Below are 19,266 nucleotides of genomic sequence, written 5' to 3' on the forward strand. Positions count from 1 at the left end.
GGCAGGCTCTTCTCTTAGGGGACCTGAAGTGTAACTACTGCAGTCTCTGAGGCTCAGGTTTCTTGATGTGGTGTCTGGCCTCCACCGTCAGGGGCTGATAGCCAATGGAAGACCTCACCTTCCCCAGAGGGGCTTACCAGAGCCAGGACCCTGTGTTGGGAGTATGAGCACTGAACGGTGAACAAACTACTTAAACTTTCCAGGTCTCCGTTTCCTCATCTATATAATGGGTGTAACAGGATAATATCAGATATCCATCAAAGTAATATCTAACTCCTAGCCTAAGAGATAGGCTACGATTTCTGCGTGTCTTCCAATTCCATCTCCCACCAAGCAGCTTTTCTTTTAACCTGATATTTGAGGTTTGGCTTAATGAGAGCAAGTAGAAAAGACAGAAAGACTACAAAGTGGAAAAAAAAATAATAATCCTCAGAAAAGTAGTAATCAGTATAGCTTAGAATTTGCCTAAAAATACACTAACCAATTGCTTGTATACATATGGTGTACATATGGACACATATGGTCTCTTTAATTTTATTTATCAGGTTATGGCCCTGGGGAAAGACTGATGTCTGTCTGCCTCAAAAATAATGCTTGACATTTGGTGCTTAAATTTGCCCCATATTGGCTGGGCACAGTGGCTTACGCCTGTAATCCCAGCACTTTGGGAGGCTGAGGCAGGCGGATCACCTGAGGTCAGGAGTTCAAGACCAGCCTGGCCAAAATGGTGAAACTCCGTCTCTACTGAAAATACAAAAAACAGCCAGTCGTGATGGTGGGCACCTGTAATCCCAGCTACTAGGGAGGCTGAGGCAGGAGAATTGTTTGAACCCAGGAGGCAGAGGTTGCAGTGAGCCGAGTTCGCACCATTGCACTCCAGCCTGGGCAACAGGGCGAGACTCCGTCTCAAAAAAAAAACAAAGAAAGAAAGAAAACATTTGCCCCAAATTTTAGTTTTCCATCTCGGAGTGGGGGGTTTATCAGATTTTTGCACAGGAGTTTCTTGTTAATAAAAACCAGATGATGATTAAGTAGAAGTGTTGTTAAAAGAAATAAATGTGATTCTGAAATATTACATATGACATATCAAAACTAGAAATAAATACTTCTACTGAATTCTACTCTAATAAAATAATGGTTAGGGTATTGTTCTTAATTTTGTCCACTGTACTTTAAAAAGAATATGCAGAAATTGGAGGGAAGGGGTTCAGAATGGGGAAATCAAATAATGAGGTAGAAAGAGGAGAAACTGAAAGAACCGAGGCTGTTTTAGGGAGAGAAGGTGGAGTGGCGACTTTGTTACTGTCAAATGTGTGAGGGGCTGAGAAGGATGGAGTAAGAGAAAACCAGATTTTGATTGGATATAATGAAAAACTTACAAAATGGTGAAAAAGTAAAATTAACCACCAAGAAGCATCTAGAAGAGAACAATTTATCATCTGCCTTTCATGGCCCCAGCCCAGCCATTCTTTACCCTAGCTGCAGGCTAGAATCACCTGGGGACTTAAAAACTCCTCTGAGCCTGGATCCTTCCCCAGACTCCAAGATTCTGACTTAACTGGTATGAGCCCAGGTATGGATATATTCTAGGAGCTCCCTAGGCAAAACTCTAGATAGAGAAACATTGGTCCATGCCTAAGAGGACAAAGTCTACCACTGCAGGGCCAGGCAGGGAGCACAGATATCCGAAGAGGGCCAGGACCTGCTGGGGTTCACTTGTTGGGGAGGCAGCTGTGAGCCACGCTCAGTGACTGCCAGATCTTCTGATTTGCCAAGGGAAGCTGGAATTTTTGGTTTTTAAGTTTATGAATATGACATCTCCAGATCTTTAGAGGTTGGCAACTAATTAAGGGTAAAGCATTTAAAAATGTTTCGTGCTTGCTGAACAAAACACCCCAGCCGAAGCTGGCCCCCCATCCAGATAGGCAACCGCAACCAGACTTTTGCTTTCTTTGTGGGTAACAGGTGTGAGTGGGAGCTCTCCCAGGGCCTCTTCTAGCTTCAGTTTTATGATTTGATGCTTTCTTTTTAACCTGAAGAAACATCTCTTGGCCTCAGTCTTTTTAAAGACATGTCATGTCTTCCTGGCCGAGTGTCTACCCCTGCATAGATCTCTCTGGATTGTTTGAATAAAGGAACGTTTCTAGTTCCCTAATCTTCCCCTGGCTGTAAATTAAGGAGGCTGCCCCCTGGAGATTCTGAGATAGTGAGAATTCTAACCATTCTTAACCACGCCTGCCACTTCCCCCACATCCGCCACTCACAGCTCCCTTGCTCCCTCCACTGGTGATGGAGATGGGGTGAATGGGGTTCAGGAGGCCTGGGACGTGTCCTGAAGCTGCCTCCTGGTGCCCCATCTCTTGCAGGGGAGGGGAGGAGTATGGATTGATCATATATATAAGCTTATAAGCAGCACCATTGTTGAAGTATGATTCTTACAAATGAGATTCCAAAATTCCCAGTTCACTCATCTCTTGAATTTCCCTCTAGCCTTCTCTAAGCCACACAAGCCATGGAGTATAGTATGTCTCCATCACCAAAGAGGAGCACTGGACACCTCTCTGCACAGACAAGAATATCTTGACCAGAGGTACAACAAATCCAGGCGGACTAGCACTGAGAGTTGACTGGATTCTCCCTGCCTCTCCCCTGTGGGTTAGGGCTGTTGTACTTTGGATGGTGGGGCCAGGTGGTGAAGTAACAGGAAGGCAGATCACCTGCCTCTCTAGCATTCCCTGCCCCTGCCTGCCCACCCTGCTGTAGTGCTAAGACCAGGGTGACACCTCTCTTCCTTCCCAATGATGAGGCACTGAGAGCCTTCCAGGGTGGCACAGAGACCTGTGTGTGCAAGGTGGCAGAGATGTGGTGCAGAGGAGATGGGCACTTACTCCAGCGCTGATACACAGAAGCCAGCTTTGTTCAAAACAGGGTTGTTTAGCAAGGTTGCACTGTATATAAATTAAATCAACATCCTTAAGCAGCTGCCTGTTTTCAGTTCCTACAGGCTAAGCAGGCAAAACCAGAGTGACTATGAGCAGGTGTCAGGTTCCCCTCCAAAGGTCACAAAAAAGAAACCCCCAAAGCCATGGCCATGCTGTTTCCAGTCCTTTTGCCAGCCTCTTGGTTCTCCAAAGTCAAATCTTTGGCTTGTGGTCCAAAGATTTCACTATCAATGAGAAGCGAAGGGGAGTTTTGAAGTTAGAATGTGTAAATGGCCCAGGGAAAAGGAAAGGAAGTAAGATCCAGCTGTTTGGTTGGATTCTGGTTGTCAAACACAGAAATATGTTTCTTGGAGGAGCAGAAGCCACATCAGCCCCAATTTTGAGTTGCCAAAACCATAGGCTCAGGCTGAGATGCTCCACCCTGACATAATCTCTCTCCCTGTCTCTTAGTGACTGCCTGAAAAACGTGGTTGATTATTTTCCTGAAATCATAGATTAGCACATTCCACTGCATTACCCTCTGCCCCCAGCTAGACCAGACCCCGAGGAGCAGGGGATGAATAGTGGGGTGCTCTGATGCCCATTTAACAGTCTCACAGTGCCTCGCTTCGAGCCACTAAGCAGCCTCACAGCTGTGCCCCAAAATGGGCTGCACACAAGGTTCTTCCTACATGCTCCTTTCAGGCATGAGACCAACCTTGGGGATCAGCATTCCTGTCCCCTTGTCCAGGGCAGTGGTTAAATACCATCCACTGCTTTGCACTGGCACCTGGAATGTCAGGCTCTGCCTATTTCTGGCTTGATAATGACAGGTTCTCTATGGAGAATTTTGGCCGATGAGCTTGTCAGCCAGGGTTTACATAATCGGTTTGTGTTTTTTCTTGAGGTAGTTTACCCGGTTGCCTCTCTATTCTAAAGCTTTCCTGTTGGCTCTTTCTTTTTGACAAATTTACTACTTAACAGAAGATCTACTTAAGTGTGTCCAGGGACAGAGAGAGAAGGTAAAACCCCAATCTATTGCTTTGAACCTTGTTGTGGTGGTAGCAGAAAAATCAATGAAGGGGAAATTTCATACTGTTGGCTAAAATGCAACTATTCAATTCATCCCTGTCCTGATCAATAATTCTTGTTATATTAAATTAATAAGAATATTAGTAAAGCTCAATTATGCAAACCTATGAACTATAATTGGTTTGTAAAAACAATCTCATTGGAAATTTTATTTAAAGTAGATTATTTTGATCATTGTATAGTGACAAATCAAAAAGTAAATTATCCTCCTAAGGTATAGTGATACGTAATAGGCAACAAAAATGCGGGAAACTTTAAATCTGTTAAATAATTACTCTTGTTCCTACTGAGAATGAAAAAAGAAAAGGAAGCATGTGACAATTTTAAAAAATTAGCTTTTGCCATCATGTTTAGAAGAAAGATTTGTACAATTAAAAAAAAACAGATAAAAAATAAAACAAAGACAGTGTCAGGTAGAGTGCTAGACTGGCTAATCAAATGCTGGGACAAGTGGTGCGGATAGCCTGTTCTACACCAAGGCTAGGAGAGGGGAAACTGATATTCTTGGACACAATCAGGTTATGAGTGCTGGCCCTAGGTCTTTGAGGGGTGATCTAGAACTGGAAAGGTAAGCAGAGAAGGTGGAAATACTTTTCACCTAAAGGCAAACAGCTTGAGCAGTGTGGCTCAAAAGGCTGCATGAGCATGGATTTGGCAACTCACTTGATATGGGGAGAAAGAAGACAGGCTTTCTTCTTGGAGACCAATGGTTGGGGTTTGTATTTCAAAGGTGCGTGACCTTGAGCAATTTGCTTAAGATGCAATGTCTCAGTTTTCTTATCTGTAAATGAAAAACCGAGCCATTGCAGGTTGTTCTAAGGATTAAAGAAAATTGATATAAAGTGTCCAGCACTGTTCATTGCATACAGATGATTAATCTGTGATGAGTATTGTTTTCAGGACAAAGACATAAAACGGAACTCTATCTTACTTCAATATCAGAACGAGGACTTTGAACTTGTTCTCAAGACCATATGAAGCCACCCTATGGTGGCTTTAGGAAGTGAAAGCTTTTTTATACCACTTTACATTAGAAGTTCATTGAATTTTTACAAAATCTTTGTTTTTTTTTTTTTTGGTTTTTTTTTTTTTTTGTAGAGACAGTATCTTACTCTGTCGCTGAGGCTGGAGTGCAGTGACATGATCATGGGTCACTGCTGCTTGGTTCTGGGCTCAAGTGGTCCTCTTGCCTCAACCTCCCAAGTAGCTGGGACCACAAGTGTGCACTTCCACACTCGGCTAATTTTTTAAAATTATTTTTTGAAGAGACAGGGTCTCGCCATGTTGTTCATGCTGGTCTTGAACTCCTGGGCTCAAGTGATCCTCCAGCCTCAGCCTCCCAAAGTGCTAGGATTACAGGCATGAGCCACACCCGCCTAAACATTCTTATATGACCATTTGAATCTCTGCTTAGATTTTTTTTTTCTTCTCTCTGTGCTTGTAACTCAAACTTTAATACTTGAAAAGATTCATGAAAATTTGAATATACTTTTCTAAATCTGTAAGAAGACTGTTTCCCAAGATGGTTTGTCAGTAAACCATGTGGTTTATGATCAGCATTGCGTTATCTCCAGCCTTTCTGAAGAGCTAACAGTAGCTCTGAGTTTAATTATGTAATAAGCTATGCCTACTATTTGATGCCACGAGAAATAAACTTTGAAAAAATTCAGTACTTGAAAATATTTATCAAATACGTAGGATCATCTACTTCCATTAGTATATTATTCTTTTCCCACAACCCATTATTTTTAGCTATTTTAAGTAAGAGTTACAACTTTGCTATGCTTTTGGTTTGGTGATGAGTAATGTTTCCATTGTTATATCTCTGTTTTACAACTTCCCTGAACTGTTTAGTGCAATTTTTGGAATATGAGTCAGTTACAATCCTTACACTGCAGTTTTGGACCATCTTTTTATGACCTTCTAAGTGAAATATTTCTCTGAAAATTTCCCCTGCTTTCCCTCTCCCCTTTCCTTAATTCCCTTGAGTTAGTCTTTGTTAAGCATTATAATTGAGTAGAGTAAGCTGTGTTATCTAACACTTTTCTACTGCTTTTACAAGCACAAAGATGAATCGGAGATTCAACAAAGCTTCAAGGTTCTAGAAATAAGCGCTTTTGAGACAGGCTAGCAAAAATCACCAATCTCATTAGCTTCTCCAAAGGAAACAAATAAGTCTTGTGAGCTACTTCTGGGATTTTTAGAGTTTTCCAGGCCTCATTTTAAAGAGACGGGGACTCACTGTGTTGTCCAGGCTGATCTTGAACTCCTGGCCTCAAGGCATCCTCCCACTTCAGCCTCCCAAAGTGCTGGGATTATAGGCATGAGCCACCATGCTGGCCATCTAGGCTTCAAGGGATGTTTGTTTGTTTGTTTGTTTGGAGGCAAGGTCCCACCCTGTTGCCCAAGCTGGAGTACAGTAGTGTGATCATGGCTCACTGCAGCCTCAACCTCTCAGGCTCAAGCAATCCTTATACCTCAGCCTCCCAAGTAGCTGGGACTGTAGGCATGCACCACCACACCTGGCTAATTTTTAAAATTTATTTTTTTCATAGAGACAAGGGTCTCTGTGTGTTGCCCGGGGCTGATCTCAAACTCCTGGGCCCAAGTGATCTGATCCTCCTGCTTTAGCCTCCCGAAGTGCTGCAGTTACAGGCGTGAGCCACCATGCCTGGCCAGGCTTCATTTTTAAAAAGGGGAGGGGAGGGTTGGGAGCTAGCTCTCTGGCTCACAAACAATAATGACTTCAATTTCTGTTCTTTCAATTGCATTTTTATGTTTCCCTGGGAGGGAGAGGAAGACTAGGCATGCTCATCTTGCCAATGTGGTTAACTCTTCATTGGCCAGCCTCTTCGGACATCCATTTACTGCTCATTCTCTAGTATTCTAAGGAATAAAGATTTTGTTGTACTTTAAACTAAAATAGCTTGTTTGTTCTAAAAATGCAATACTAAATTTTGAGATGGAGACTGTATTTATACAGAAACACTTTGCAAGCAAATGTTTATAACCAGCCCCTACTGCTTTTACAAGCACAGAGATGAATCAAAGATACACAAAAGCTTTGTGCTAGAAAGAACCTCCATGAATTGAACACACATGCTATATGGTAGGCATCATTCTTGTCACTGTGCATGCATGATCCCATTCAGCCTTAACAGTTATCCTATGAAAAGGTATTATTGTCGTCATTTAGAGGTGAGAAAACTGAGACTTAGAGAGATTGAGTACATTTTGCAAAGTCGCTAGCTATTAAAAAGCATGTGTAGGAGTTGGAGTCATGTCTGTCTGACTTTAAAGCCATTGCTTTTCCTGATATACTCTGCATATGACATGATGCACAGCAGAATCCTTGGGAATATTCTGCTCCCCTTGGAGTTCCCTGCTTAGTGAGTTGTTCGTGTTCAAAGAACTCTCACAGACAACACTAGTACACTTATTAGTTTTCTTTGTATCCTTTGGTTCTCACAGGCCAACTGCTACAAGGCAGGTCCAACAAATTTCCTAGATGACTGAATATTGGGCAGTATTCCAAGGTGGTCAATTATGTCTAAGACTCACACAAAAGCATTAGCAAGGATTGCTCCATGGATCAAGAGCAAATCAATGTACAATTGTCCTCTGCGGCTAACTTATTAGGGAACAAAAAGTTGCAATATTTCACTGGAAACTTCCATCCACTAGAAAAAAATGAGTGCTTAAGCAAATTTGGCCAGACTCTGATTATGATTAAGCATAAAACTCCTAAATGAAATTCATGTGTACATTCTCTCTGCGTGGGACCAATTTGGCCAGCTTACTTTAAGGAAAAGCTATTTGTTGTCTGCATTCTTGCCAAATTTCTAAACTTTCAAGGGTAAGGACTGTAGTTTTAACTCTTTATTCTGGCATTTAGTCATTTAGCTTACTGCTTGGCATATAGTACATCTTCAAGAAATACTGGTTTGGATTGAGTGTGTCAGGGTTCTCCAGAAAAACAGAACCAGTGGGAGATATATACATATAGATATATAGATGATACAGATATAGATGATATGGATATTGATATATACAGAGATTTATTATAAGGAATTGGCTCATATGATTATGGAGATAGACAAGTCCAGTCTGTAGGATGGGGCAGCATGCTAGAGACCCAAGGAAAGCCAGAGTTCCAATTCCAAGGCCTTCAGTCAGGAAGAGCTGATGCTTCAGCTGAAGTCCACAGACCATCTGCTGGAAAGTTCTCTCTTACACAGGAAAGCATTCATCCTTTTGTTCTAGTGACACCTTCATTAGTTAAATAAGACCCACCCACATTATGGAGGGCAATCTGCTTTACTGATGAAAATGCTAATCTCAGGCAAAAAGACCCCCATAGAAATACCCAGAATAATGTTTGACCAAATATCTGGGCACTGCATGGCTCAGGCACATAGACACATAAAATTAGCCATTACAATGAGTGAATGAGTAAATGAGAAACAGTAGTTTCTGAACTGTGGCAGAGCAAGTGGACTTCAGGCATTGGCCTCTGTTGTAGCCTTGAGTTACACCACACCTCAGTAATAGTAAGAGCTCTTCTTTCCTGTGAGTCAGCACCAACAGACTATAGGGCTTGAACCCAAGATGCCACCTGAGGGGAATTCTCATGTGGCCACTTGTGCCCAAGTGATCAGTTACCACTGAATTATGTGAATTAAAGAAACAGGTTGGGACATGTACCATGCTCTCCAGAACTGAGGGTGAAAAGGATGTCTTTCGAAGAGGTAAGATTTTTTGGAAATGGAATCCTATCATGTAAGACCCTAGTTTTTCTAAGAATCTGTGGGAAAAAAATAACCTTTACCTGAGCATATGTAGCCACATTTGACTACTTTGTTTAGTTGATTTAATGCAACTCAGTGGTTACTGTAAATATCTGAAACTTGTAGATTATTGCTTCTCTAAAATTATAATGGGATCCATTTCTAGATTTACATCATTTTTTTTCTTTGAGACACGGTCTTGCTCTGTTGCCCAGGCTGGAGTGCAGGGGCGCAATCTTGGCCCACTACAGCCTCCAATTCCTGGGCTCAGGCAATCCTCCCATCTCAGCCTCCTGAGTATCTGGAACTACAGGCATGAGCCACCATGCCTGGCTAATTTATTATTTTTTGTAGAGATGAGTTCTCACTATGTTGTCCAGGCTGGTCTCGAACTCCTGGCCTCAAGCTATCTTCCTGCCTCAGCCTCCCAAAGTGCTGGAATTATAGGCATGAACCACTGCACCTAACCTAGATTTACATCTTTTTTTTTTTTTTTTTTTTTTGAGGCAGAGTCTTGTTCTGTAACCTAGGCTGGAGTGCAATGGTATGATCTCAGCTCACTGCAACCTCCGCCTCCCAGGTTTAAGCAATTTTCCTGCCTCAGCCTCCGGAGTAGCTGGGATTATAGGTGCGTGCCACCATGCCTGGCTAATTTTTGTATTTTTAGTAGAGAAGGGGTTTCACCAGGTTGGCCAGGCTGGTCTCGAACTCCTGACCTCAGGTGATCTGCCCGCCTCGGCCTCCCAGAGTGTTGGGATTACAGGCATGAGCCACCGTGCTCAGCCGATTTACATCTTAAAATGTGCTGCAAACTAAAGAAGCCTAGGAAACATATCCCTGCTTTGTGATTTAAGCTATATTTTTGTTATTCACATACAAATCCATTTTAGACTGTACCTTTTAAGACAACGTTGTGGGAAAACAAAAAAACTGTTATTAATGGTATTAGCATTTTGCTCGGTTGGCTTGGGATTGCACAGATTTCTTACCATGGCAAGTTTTTGTTTATCTAATTTAGTTTATCTGTACAATTAAGCTAACTTCTCCCTGAAAAGAAGCAGTTCTCATATTCTAACTTTGTTTTAATAACTTTTTACTTATATAAACACATGCACTTAATTGTTTTGTTTTGTTTTGTTTTGAGACAGGGTCTCCCTCTGTCACCCAAGCTGAAGTACAGTTGTGCAATCATAGCTCACTGTAACCTTTGACTCCTGGCCTCAAGCAGTCTTCCCAACTCAGTCTCCCAAAGTGTTGGGATTACATTTACAGGCATATACCATCATGCCCAGCTCACATGCACTTAATTTTTTAAAATAAGATGGTACTTTTAAAAGCTTATATCTAAATACAGCAGTCTCTTTTCTCCTTACTAAAAGAGGCTTCCTCCCTAAAGACAGCCCCTTTCAACATTCTTAGCCATTCTTCTGCTAGTTGCTTCCATGTTTCTAAAAATTGTCTTCTTTCTGCTATTTCTCTTACATTTTTCCTTCTTTTATTCAAATAAGTAATATATTTACATAGTTCAACATTCAAGAAAAAAAAAGATAAAAACAATCGAAGTCTCTTTCCTACCCTGGTCCCCAGCCTCCCTAATTTTCTCTTGGCAGGCAACCGGTATTACCAGCCTCCTGTATATCCTTCCTGAAATGTCCTTGGATATACATATACTACTGATTATTGATAAATTTTTGGTATTATCTGTTGACTCTCAGTTGTAATAGATGAGAACTTAGCTTTCTCTTCTACACTCTACTTTCTGCCTTTCCTTTCCCATAACTTACTTATAGTATAAGTCTTGATTACGTCTGTATTTATATTACTAGGACCATGTAAATATTGTCACTGCTGAGTCAAGTAGTTTACTATAGTTGTGTTTCCTTTTATAGGCTGGATTTTTGTTTTGTTTTGTTTTATCCAGAGCTAATTATTACTTCATTTTTTTCTACTAGATTTTCTATGGGTTTATTGTTAGTTTTCTTCAAATGCTCCAACAGATATGTCACATGATTATTAAAGTTTTTTGTTTCATTCAAAACATTCCCAACACTTTATGGGTTCCACTTCTCCACTCCCTCTGAGATTTTCCTCTCAGTTCTCAATCCCACCCCAATTTGGACTGGTTTTATTTCCACTCCAAGATGCTATTGTGTGGGGCTTGCTTTTGTAATTCTTCTATATTAGATTCTCTTTTCCTAGAACCCCATATCTTTTCCTTGCTTGGTTTAATTCTGTTTTTCTGAAATAAATCCTCCAGTAGTTTCTTAAGAAAGGATACGTGGAAGGTAATTTTTGAGCCGCTTGCTTTTTAGTTTTTAAATTTTTACTTATTTTGAGACAGGGTCTCACTCTGTTGCCCAGGCTGGAGTGTAGTGGCATGATCATGGCTCACTGCAGCCTCAACCTCCTGGGCTCAAGTGATCCTCCTGCCTCAGCCTCCCAAGTAACTGGGACTACAAACACATGCCACCATGCCTGGCTATTTTTGTTTGTTTGTTTATAGAGATGGAGTCTCACTGTGTTGCCCAGGCTGGTCTCGAACTCCCAGGCTCAAGGCATCCTCCCATCTAAGCCTCCCAAAGTCTCAAAATATATTTATTCTACCCTGACGCTTCTTAGTTTGGCTAGATACAGAATCCTCAGGTAAAAAAATTGTTTCTCTTCAGAATTTTGTAGGTGATTCCATGATTCTGTACCACTCTCCTCTATGCCCTGTGTTCCTTCTAGTCTCAACCATTGATGCTGGGTCCTCCATAGCCATCCTCACTCTCCTTTTCCTTCCTTGTGAACTATTTTTTCTTACTGTGTATTCTCATACTTCATGGTGACTTGCCATGATTTGAGGGTTTTTCTACTAATTATTTTGATCACTTGGCTCTTGTAAATATGGAAATGTATGCCTCTCATTTATGGGAAGATGTCTTCTATTTTTATCTTTGCTAATCTTCTCCCTTTTTCTCTGTTCTCTCTTCTGGAACTCCAGTTGGCTGGAAACTGCACCACTTAGATTGATCCTCTAATTTCTTATCTTTAATGCCATTGAAATCTTTTCTTTTCAAACTTTCAATTTCCAAGGGCTCACTCCTTGTTCTTTTTTAAAAAAATATCCTGTTCTTATTTCATGGATGCAATATCTTTTTTTTTTTGCTCTGAAGATACTAAATATAGTGAATTTTAAAAGACTTTTCTTCTACCCCTTGTATTGTTTCTGTGTCCTTTGAGTTCCTTTTTTCTGTTTGTTTGTTTTTGTTTATTTGTTTCAGACTTCTTATTTTCACAAATGTCTAGTGATCTCTGACTGTCCATTCGTATTTAAGAGTGAGGTTCTATAACACTTGATTGGAGTCTTTGTGTGATTGATGGGTTTGGTAACTGGGACAAGACCTTTGTAGGGTGATCTGGCAGTAATCTAGGTTTTTCTTTGGGTGATCCCAAAAGGCAGTGCTGGAAGGATTTTTCCCTCCCTCCCTCCCTTCCTTCCCTCCCTCCCTCTTTTCTTTTCCTTCCTTCCTTCCTTCCTTCCTTCCTTCCTTTTCTCTCTCTTTCTCTCTTTTTCTTTTTTTTTTTGGAGATGAGGTCTCACTCCGCCACCCAGGCTGGAGTGCAGTGGCACAATCATAGCTCATTGCAACCTCACCCTCAACCTGGGCTCATGTGATCCTCCTGCATCTGCCTCCCTAGTAGGTGGGACTACAGAGGCTTAGGCCACCATGCCCAGATGTATTTTTCTTTAATGGGACCATTCAGTTTCTTCTAAGACTAAGAAGACTCCTAAGAATACTTCTGCTTTGGGTAGATAAAAGTGACTTCCACCATTCTAGGAGCATGAAATGGAACAGAATCTGAAACGCCTACCATTCAGTATACAGACTTCACTTTAGTCTCCAGCTTTCGGTTTGGTATGCTTCCACCTCCCAGGGGTCTGTCTGGAGACCTCAGATTAAATTTCTCCTCTTGAGTAGAGGCTGTTAATTTTTCAGCATTTTACTTAACCACAGGGCTGGCAGGGTGTGTGTGGTATAATTAGCCACATGGTGATCTCAAGAGTATGGACCCTACAGCCAGAATGTTTGAGTTTAAATCCCGGCTCTGCTAGTTACTAGTTGCATGACCTTGGTCAAGTTCCCTAAGCCCTGCAGTTGGTGACTCCACACTAAAGGTGAATACCACAGTGTCCAGGGAGGTAAAGAACACATTTGGATTTCATTTCTTTTCATCACGGTCTATCAGTTTTGTACTGTAAGAATGCTTTCTTTTATAACACATAACCAAACCAATGAAAGCACAAAGGAATACAATTGCACACATGATCTTGCCGCGAAGATGGTATGGTGTTTCCCACTGAAGTAATTCATTGTTCACAGAATTTGGCAATAAGAAAAGGAAAAAAGTCTCTAAACAAATAACCCATTGAAAAACATACCATGATTTGAGGATGACGCAATGGCAAGTTGCAACATGGAAAGAAGTCCTGAATGAACATTTTATATTACAAAAAGATCAAAAACTGTCCAACAAAATGGCAAAGAAACAATGTTTATTTTGAAGTCTTACTCAGTTTTCATGTTTGACTTTACTCTCGCAGTCTTACCAAGTTATTTATTTTCAGTTTACCACCATACTTAGAAATAGCATGGTATCTTTCTCACCTCTTAATTCCCTTTGCCTCTGGGACAAGTATAAAACTATGGGGGTGCAGTGACTCCTACACCCGCCACAGTAACTGGAAGGAGAAGAGCAATTGCCTGGAGAAAAGTGCAGGAGAAAAGAGCTGCAGATTTTGGTCAAACCTTCACAAACAGTGCCTAATTTAAAGGACACAGGCATGGGGTTCTGTCCACCAGGGTCCTAGGCTTCCAGGGGTTGCTGAAAGTGATCCTGAATCCCTCTGCCCAGAATTTCTCTTCTGCAGACTTTCTGACTTGGAAGCACAGGAAATGGTAAAGTACATAAGTGTTGGATAATGTGAAATATAAAAACATGTACTTTCTGAGGCTCATTTGCCAGTTTCTTTGCCATTAATTAATTATTGGTTTATTTATGATTTTTAAAAATAGAGAAAATGTAGCCAGCTACTTATAAGTAAACATTTTAAACAGGAAAAATTTACAAAGGTGTGTGTACAAGGATTTTTTTTTTTTTGCATTTGTTTATATTCATTTACCTACATTAGGGAATTGGTTAAATCAATTGTGCTACATTCATAAAATAGCATGCTATGCAACCACACACACACAAATGAGCGTATAGAACTAAGTATTTCTATAAGGAAAGTTATCCATGATATATTCTTGGTAAGAAGGCAAAATAAATAATAAATTACATAAATTGTTTTGTTTTAATAAGCACTGTTTTGATAATATGTTTTCCTAGGAAACCGTCTGGAATGATACTAAATTGTTAAGTAATGATTTCTCTGTGGTAGGATGTTATATGAATTTTTGCAAAGAGCATTTATTGCTTTGGAACTAGAGAAAAATTGACCAAAGACAGGCAGTGACCAAAGGCAGGCACTGGGAACCACAGAATTAGATGAAAATGATCTTAATAACAACAAATTAGATAATCATGATTGCCTGGGATTAACACTGTAGAGACTTTATGGGAAATAACTCGAAACATTTTTTTCATTTTCTCAAATAAAACCAGTTGGGCGGGGAGGGAAGGGAGTGTCAAAGAAGTTTTTCTGAAAAAAAAAAATCAAAGAAAATCAGTTGAGTAGGCATAAAGATATAAAATAGTGTTTCTTAAATTAGAAAGCATATTTGTATATAGCAGTTGGTTTAATTGCATTTTTAGAAGTTCTCTAAGGCTGGGTGTGTTGACACTCACCTGTAATCCCAGCACTTTGGGAGGGACTACTTGAGCTTAGGAGTTCAAGACCAGCCTGAGCAACATAGCAAGACCCTGTCTCTACTAATCAATCAATCAATCAATCAATCAATAGCTGGGCATGGTGGCACATGCCTGTAGTCCCAGATACTCAGGAGGCTGAGGTGGGAGGATCACTTGAGCTTGAGAGGCCGAGGCTGCAGTGAGCTGATTGTACCACTGCACTCCCACCTGGACGACAGAGCGAGACTTATCTAAAAAAAAAAGTCTTTAAAATACATTCTCATAGTGTTGATTCTTCTCAGCTCTAACCTAGCACTTATTCAAAATTCTTTAAGAGTTTCATTTGATTTAAAAAATGCTTCCACAGTGGAGATATCTTGTTCTCTTCAAGAACTTGATACATATTGAAGAGTGGAGAGGCTGTTACTTATGACACACTTGGGGCCAATATTTCAGGCAGAGTCTTGAAAGAAACTTTGCTGTGACTGACCTGCCTCGGAAAATGTAGACTCCCACACCATGCTTTAATGTACACATTTAATGTATCCAGTTTGCTTTATTTAGCAGTTCCCTACATTTGTTTCCTGGGAGACAGCAGGCTTAGTTATCAGATTATTCCAAGATAAACTGTGTAATATGCTCTTCTTCTTATGATCTACCTTGGTATGTGACTTTTGATTTAATTTCACTTGCCTATTTGAGGTAGCATTTTTTTGACCTATCATTTTTCTGGCGTATTTCAAGTTTTGTAAATGTATACAACTGTATGTGTGTGTATATTGTATATATGAATGTATATGTATTTATATGATGTTTTACTAAAAAAAAAATTAAGTCATAGAATTTGTAAAGATTTTAATATTGATGAAAGCTCTCTGTGATTCTTCACTCTAACATTGACAAAAGAATCAACCTTGTGAAATATTCCTCCAGACTTGCGCATAGTCTATAATTGGAATGTATTTGAATTTTCAAGATTTCCAAATGTCTACGTGTGGCATCTTTCCATGCCTAAATATGGGATACGTGAACCACGTTCATTTTCCTCTACAGCACAGCACTTTGTGTGAGTGAGGCACGTGTCTCTCCACAATGGCCGTCTACACAATCAGGCACATTCTAGCTTCATCTGCATCTAAAAAACAGATGTGCACTTGTGTGGCCATCCATGGATGTATTAATGGCGCCTGCAGCTGGGATGTGGATGGTACATTTCAATCCACTGCATAGCAAAATACATGCTGAAGTGAATGGCCTGATTGTTGAGGATAACAGTGTTAGCCTTTTTACTGAAGAAGAAGGAGAAGGAGGAGGAAGAGGGGGAAAAGGGAGGTGGAGAAGGAGAATGAAGGGTAAGAGACAAGACAAGGTTTAATCAACCTCAGTTATACAGTAACTTTCATTCTGATTGTAACAAACAAGTTAATCTACATTGATAAATTAGTTACTATCTCTATCACCACTTTTCAGTGAATATGAATATGTTCATTAGAATATGTTTTTAAACTAATCAATATAATTGTCTGGTATCCCTTGAACACTAGGAGTGGCATGTTTAACTGGACCCCAGCCTGGTTAGCTTCGGGCTGATGGTGCAGGGCATTGTGGCTATAAAAGGGGTGATATTGGGGGTGGCGGCAGGGAGCAGATTAGTTGCAAAGCATCTGCCTCATGGTTGCTTTTTTAAAAAATCCTGCAGTTATGCCACAGCAACCCCCAAGCACAAGCTGGTTAGTACCACACAACTGCTTTTTGAATGCTGAGCACATTCACCCGCATGCTAAATTGTAGGCAAGCCCTGGAGCTTTTACTCCTCTTGGGAAATTTGGTGGGGATGAGGTGAGCCTGGGAAACCTACTCAGAGGTGCTGTATATGATGTCCAGATTGAACCCTATGCCAGGCAGCTTAGTCAGGGGGTAAAAACAGCTGTCCCTTTGCTCATCAAGCCCTTCACCCTGTTGAGGGCTATGCCAGCCCTGAGAAACGGACACCTTTTTCTAATCACACAAAGGGCTACTGGTGGGCTGCCCAACTAGATGTGATGTTAGCTATAACCACTGACACCTGAGTGATAGACTTGGCAGGCACCAGGCTAAGACTATTATTATCTTACTTTACACTCATAACTACCATTAGCTGCTTTTTATAAATGAGGAAATGGAGATCTAGAAAAAGTAAGTGGCTTTCCCAAGATAGCTTTCATAGTCCCACCTTCCCTTTTTTAGTAAGGATGGGTTGTCAGCCTTAGAACCGAGGCTGTGGGACAGCAGGTCCCAAGAGTTTGTTGAATCAGCATATCCAGGATCTGGGAAGGGTCAGCATTTTCCATGCCCAGGTGGCCAAATGTAAACTACTATAGATACTTATCCTGTACATATTTGAGATTTGATCATATCTGATGTAGCTCTGCACCTCTCACAAATCCTACCAGCACACTTTAACACAGCAAAGTTTCAATCAGTATGAATTGGGGCTAGGCATGGTGACTCACGCCTGTAATCCCAGCAATCTGGGAGGGCGAGGCAGGTGGATCACCTGAGGTTGGGAGTTCCAGACCAGCCTGACCAACATGGTGAAACCCTGTCTCCACTAAAAATACAAAAATTAGCCAGGCATGGTGGCGAGTGCCTGTAATCCCAGCTACTTGGGAGGCTGAGGCAGAAGAATCACTTGAACCCAGGAGGCAGAGTTTGCAGTGAGCTGAGATCACATAATTTCACTCTAGCCTAGGCAACAGAGTGAGACTCCATCTCAAAAACACAAAACAAAACAAAACAAAACAAAACAATATATATATATGAATTGGATTGGTTAATGGAAAAAAAGATGGTACGTCCTGGTTTAAGGGCTTCAGTGACATTTAAAATATGTTTCTTTGGAAAATTGGAAAATTACACAAAGGTAGAAAGAGCATGAAACCTCCATGAATCCAAATTCAGTGTCAACAGTTACCAACATTTTGCCAACCTTGTCCCTCCCCGCATCCCAGCTTTTTGCCATATTTTGGTTTTGGGGCTTTTTTTTTTTTTGCTAATGTATTTTAAAGCAAATCTCAGATACGTTGATTCATGTCACTATGGATAACTAACAGATAAGGGTTTTTAAAAAGTAACCACCATGGAATTATTATACCTAACATTAACAATAATTTTTAAATATAATGTAATACCTAGCCCATATTCAAATTGATTACCTCAAAGGTGTCTTTCTGCAGTTAGTTTGTGGAATCAGAATGGAAATTATGTACACATTGTATTTGGTTATGTCTCTTGTATTTTCTCTCATAGTTTCACCTCCCCTTTTATGATAGTAATTTTTTTTTTTGGAAACCACGGCATTTGTTTATTATAGTGATTTTTTTTTTTTTTTTTTTTGAGACAGAGTCTTGCTCTTTCGCCCAGGCCGGAGTGCAGTGGTGCCATCTTGGCTCACTGCAAGCTCCACCTCCTGGGTTCACGCCATTCTCCTGCCTCAGCCTCCCGAGTAGCTGGGACTACAGGCGCCCGCCACCGCGCCCGGCTAATTTTTTGTATTTTTAGTAGAGACGGGGTTTCACCATGTTAGCCAGGATGGTCTCGATCTCCTGACCCCGTGATCCGCCCGCCTCGACCTCCCAAAGTGCCGGGATTACAGGCATGAGCCACCACGCCCGGCCTATTACAGTGATTTTTAACTGACTCTAGAAACACTTCCTGGAAGGGAGTTGATGCTCAATTTTCAGGAGATTTGGGAATTCTCGGTTAGATCATAATTGTTCATTCAGCGCAAATGTGTACTGAATGCCCACTGTGTGCCCGCCCTGTGCCCGATGCTGGAGATACAGTGGTATCCCAGTGCCCTGTCTGCTGGAAAGTGATGAGTGGCCATAAAACAGGATAGGAACATAGAGAATAACCAGGATCAGGGGAGGGAGGTGGTGGCTTTAGAGGGGGTAGTTCGAGAAGGAGTGAAGCAGTAACATTTTGAGGCCTCAGTAATGAAGATCTGGAGAGCAGGGTTCCAGGCAGAAGAAACAAGGGCTCAAGACAGAGACAGCAAAGGGCTCAGTGAGTTACAGCCAGAGAAACAAGCACAGTGCATGAATGTGGGAGGTAGAAGGGATCCTTGGGGCCACATCCCCAGGGGCTTGGGAAGAGAATGGATTTTAACTTGGGCACAGTGCAAAATGATTGATGTCATGTTATCACCCCTGATTTAACCAGGTTTCAAAAATTTCCTTACCAGCTAATGGCATGGGGATGTGGCTGGAGTGCAAAGTGACACCTTTCGGCCTGGGTTTAGGTGTCTCTCATCATCCTTGCCTGCAGTTGTGCCTTTGCACACTCAAGGCTTAGGGGTTGAGGAGGGAGTGCTGGAAGGGCCCAGAAGGCAGAGCACTGGTGTCTGCACTATCAGGTTCAAAGCCCAGAAAGTCCAGGCATGGAGTGGCTCACGCCTGTAATCCCATCACTTTGGGGTCTGGAGGATTGCCTGAGGCCAAGAGTTTGAGACCAGCCTGGCCAACATGGTGAGCCCCTACCTCTATTTAAATTTTCTTAAATTAAAAAATAGACCAGACACGGTGGCTCACACCTGTAATCCCAGATCGCGCCATTGCACTCCAGCCTGGGTGACAGAGCAAAACTCCATC

At 41.4% G+C, this 19,266-nt stretch overlaps 1 protein-coding gene across 4 annotated transcripts in view; it reads left to right on the top strand.

The window, feature by feature from the left end:
- TRIM2 (tripartite motif containing 2) overlaps window positions 1-19,266 on the top strand; it is a 186,054-nt gene that overhangs the window by 1,856 nt on the left and 164,932 nt on the right. The gene's annotated exons all lie outside the window — the stretch shown is intronic.

The sequence above is a fragment of the Pongo pygmaeus genome, chromosome 3 (genome assembly GCF_028885625.2).
Source record: "Pongo pygmaeus isolate AG05252 chromosome 3, NHGRI_mPonPyg2-v2.0_pri, whole genome shotgun sequence".
Classification (NCBI taxonomy): Eukaryota; Metazoa; Chordata; class Mammalia; order Primates; family Hominidae; genus Pongo; species Pongo pygmaeus.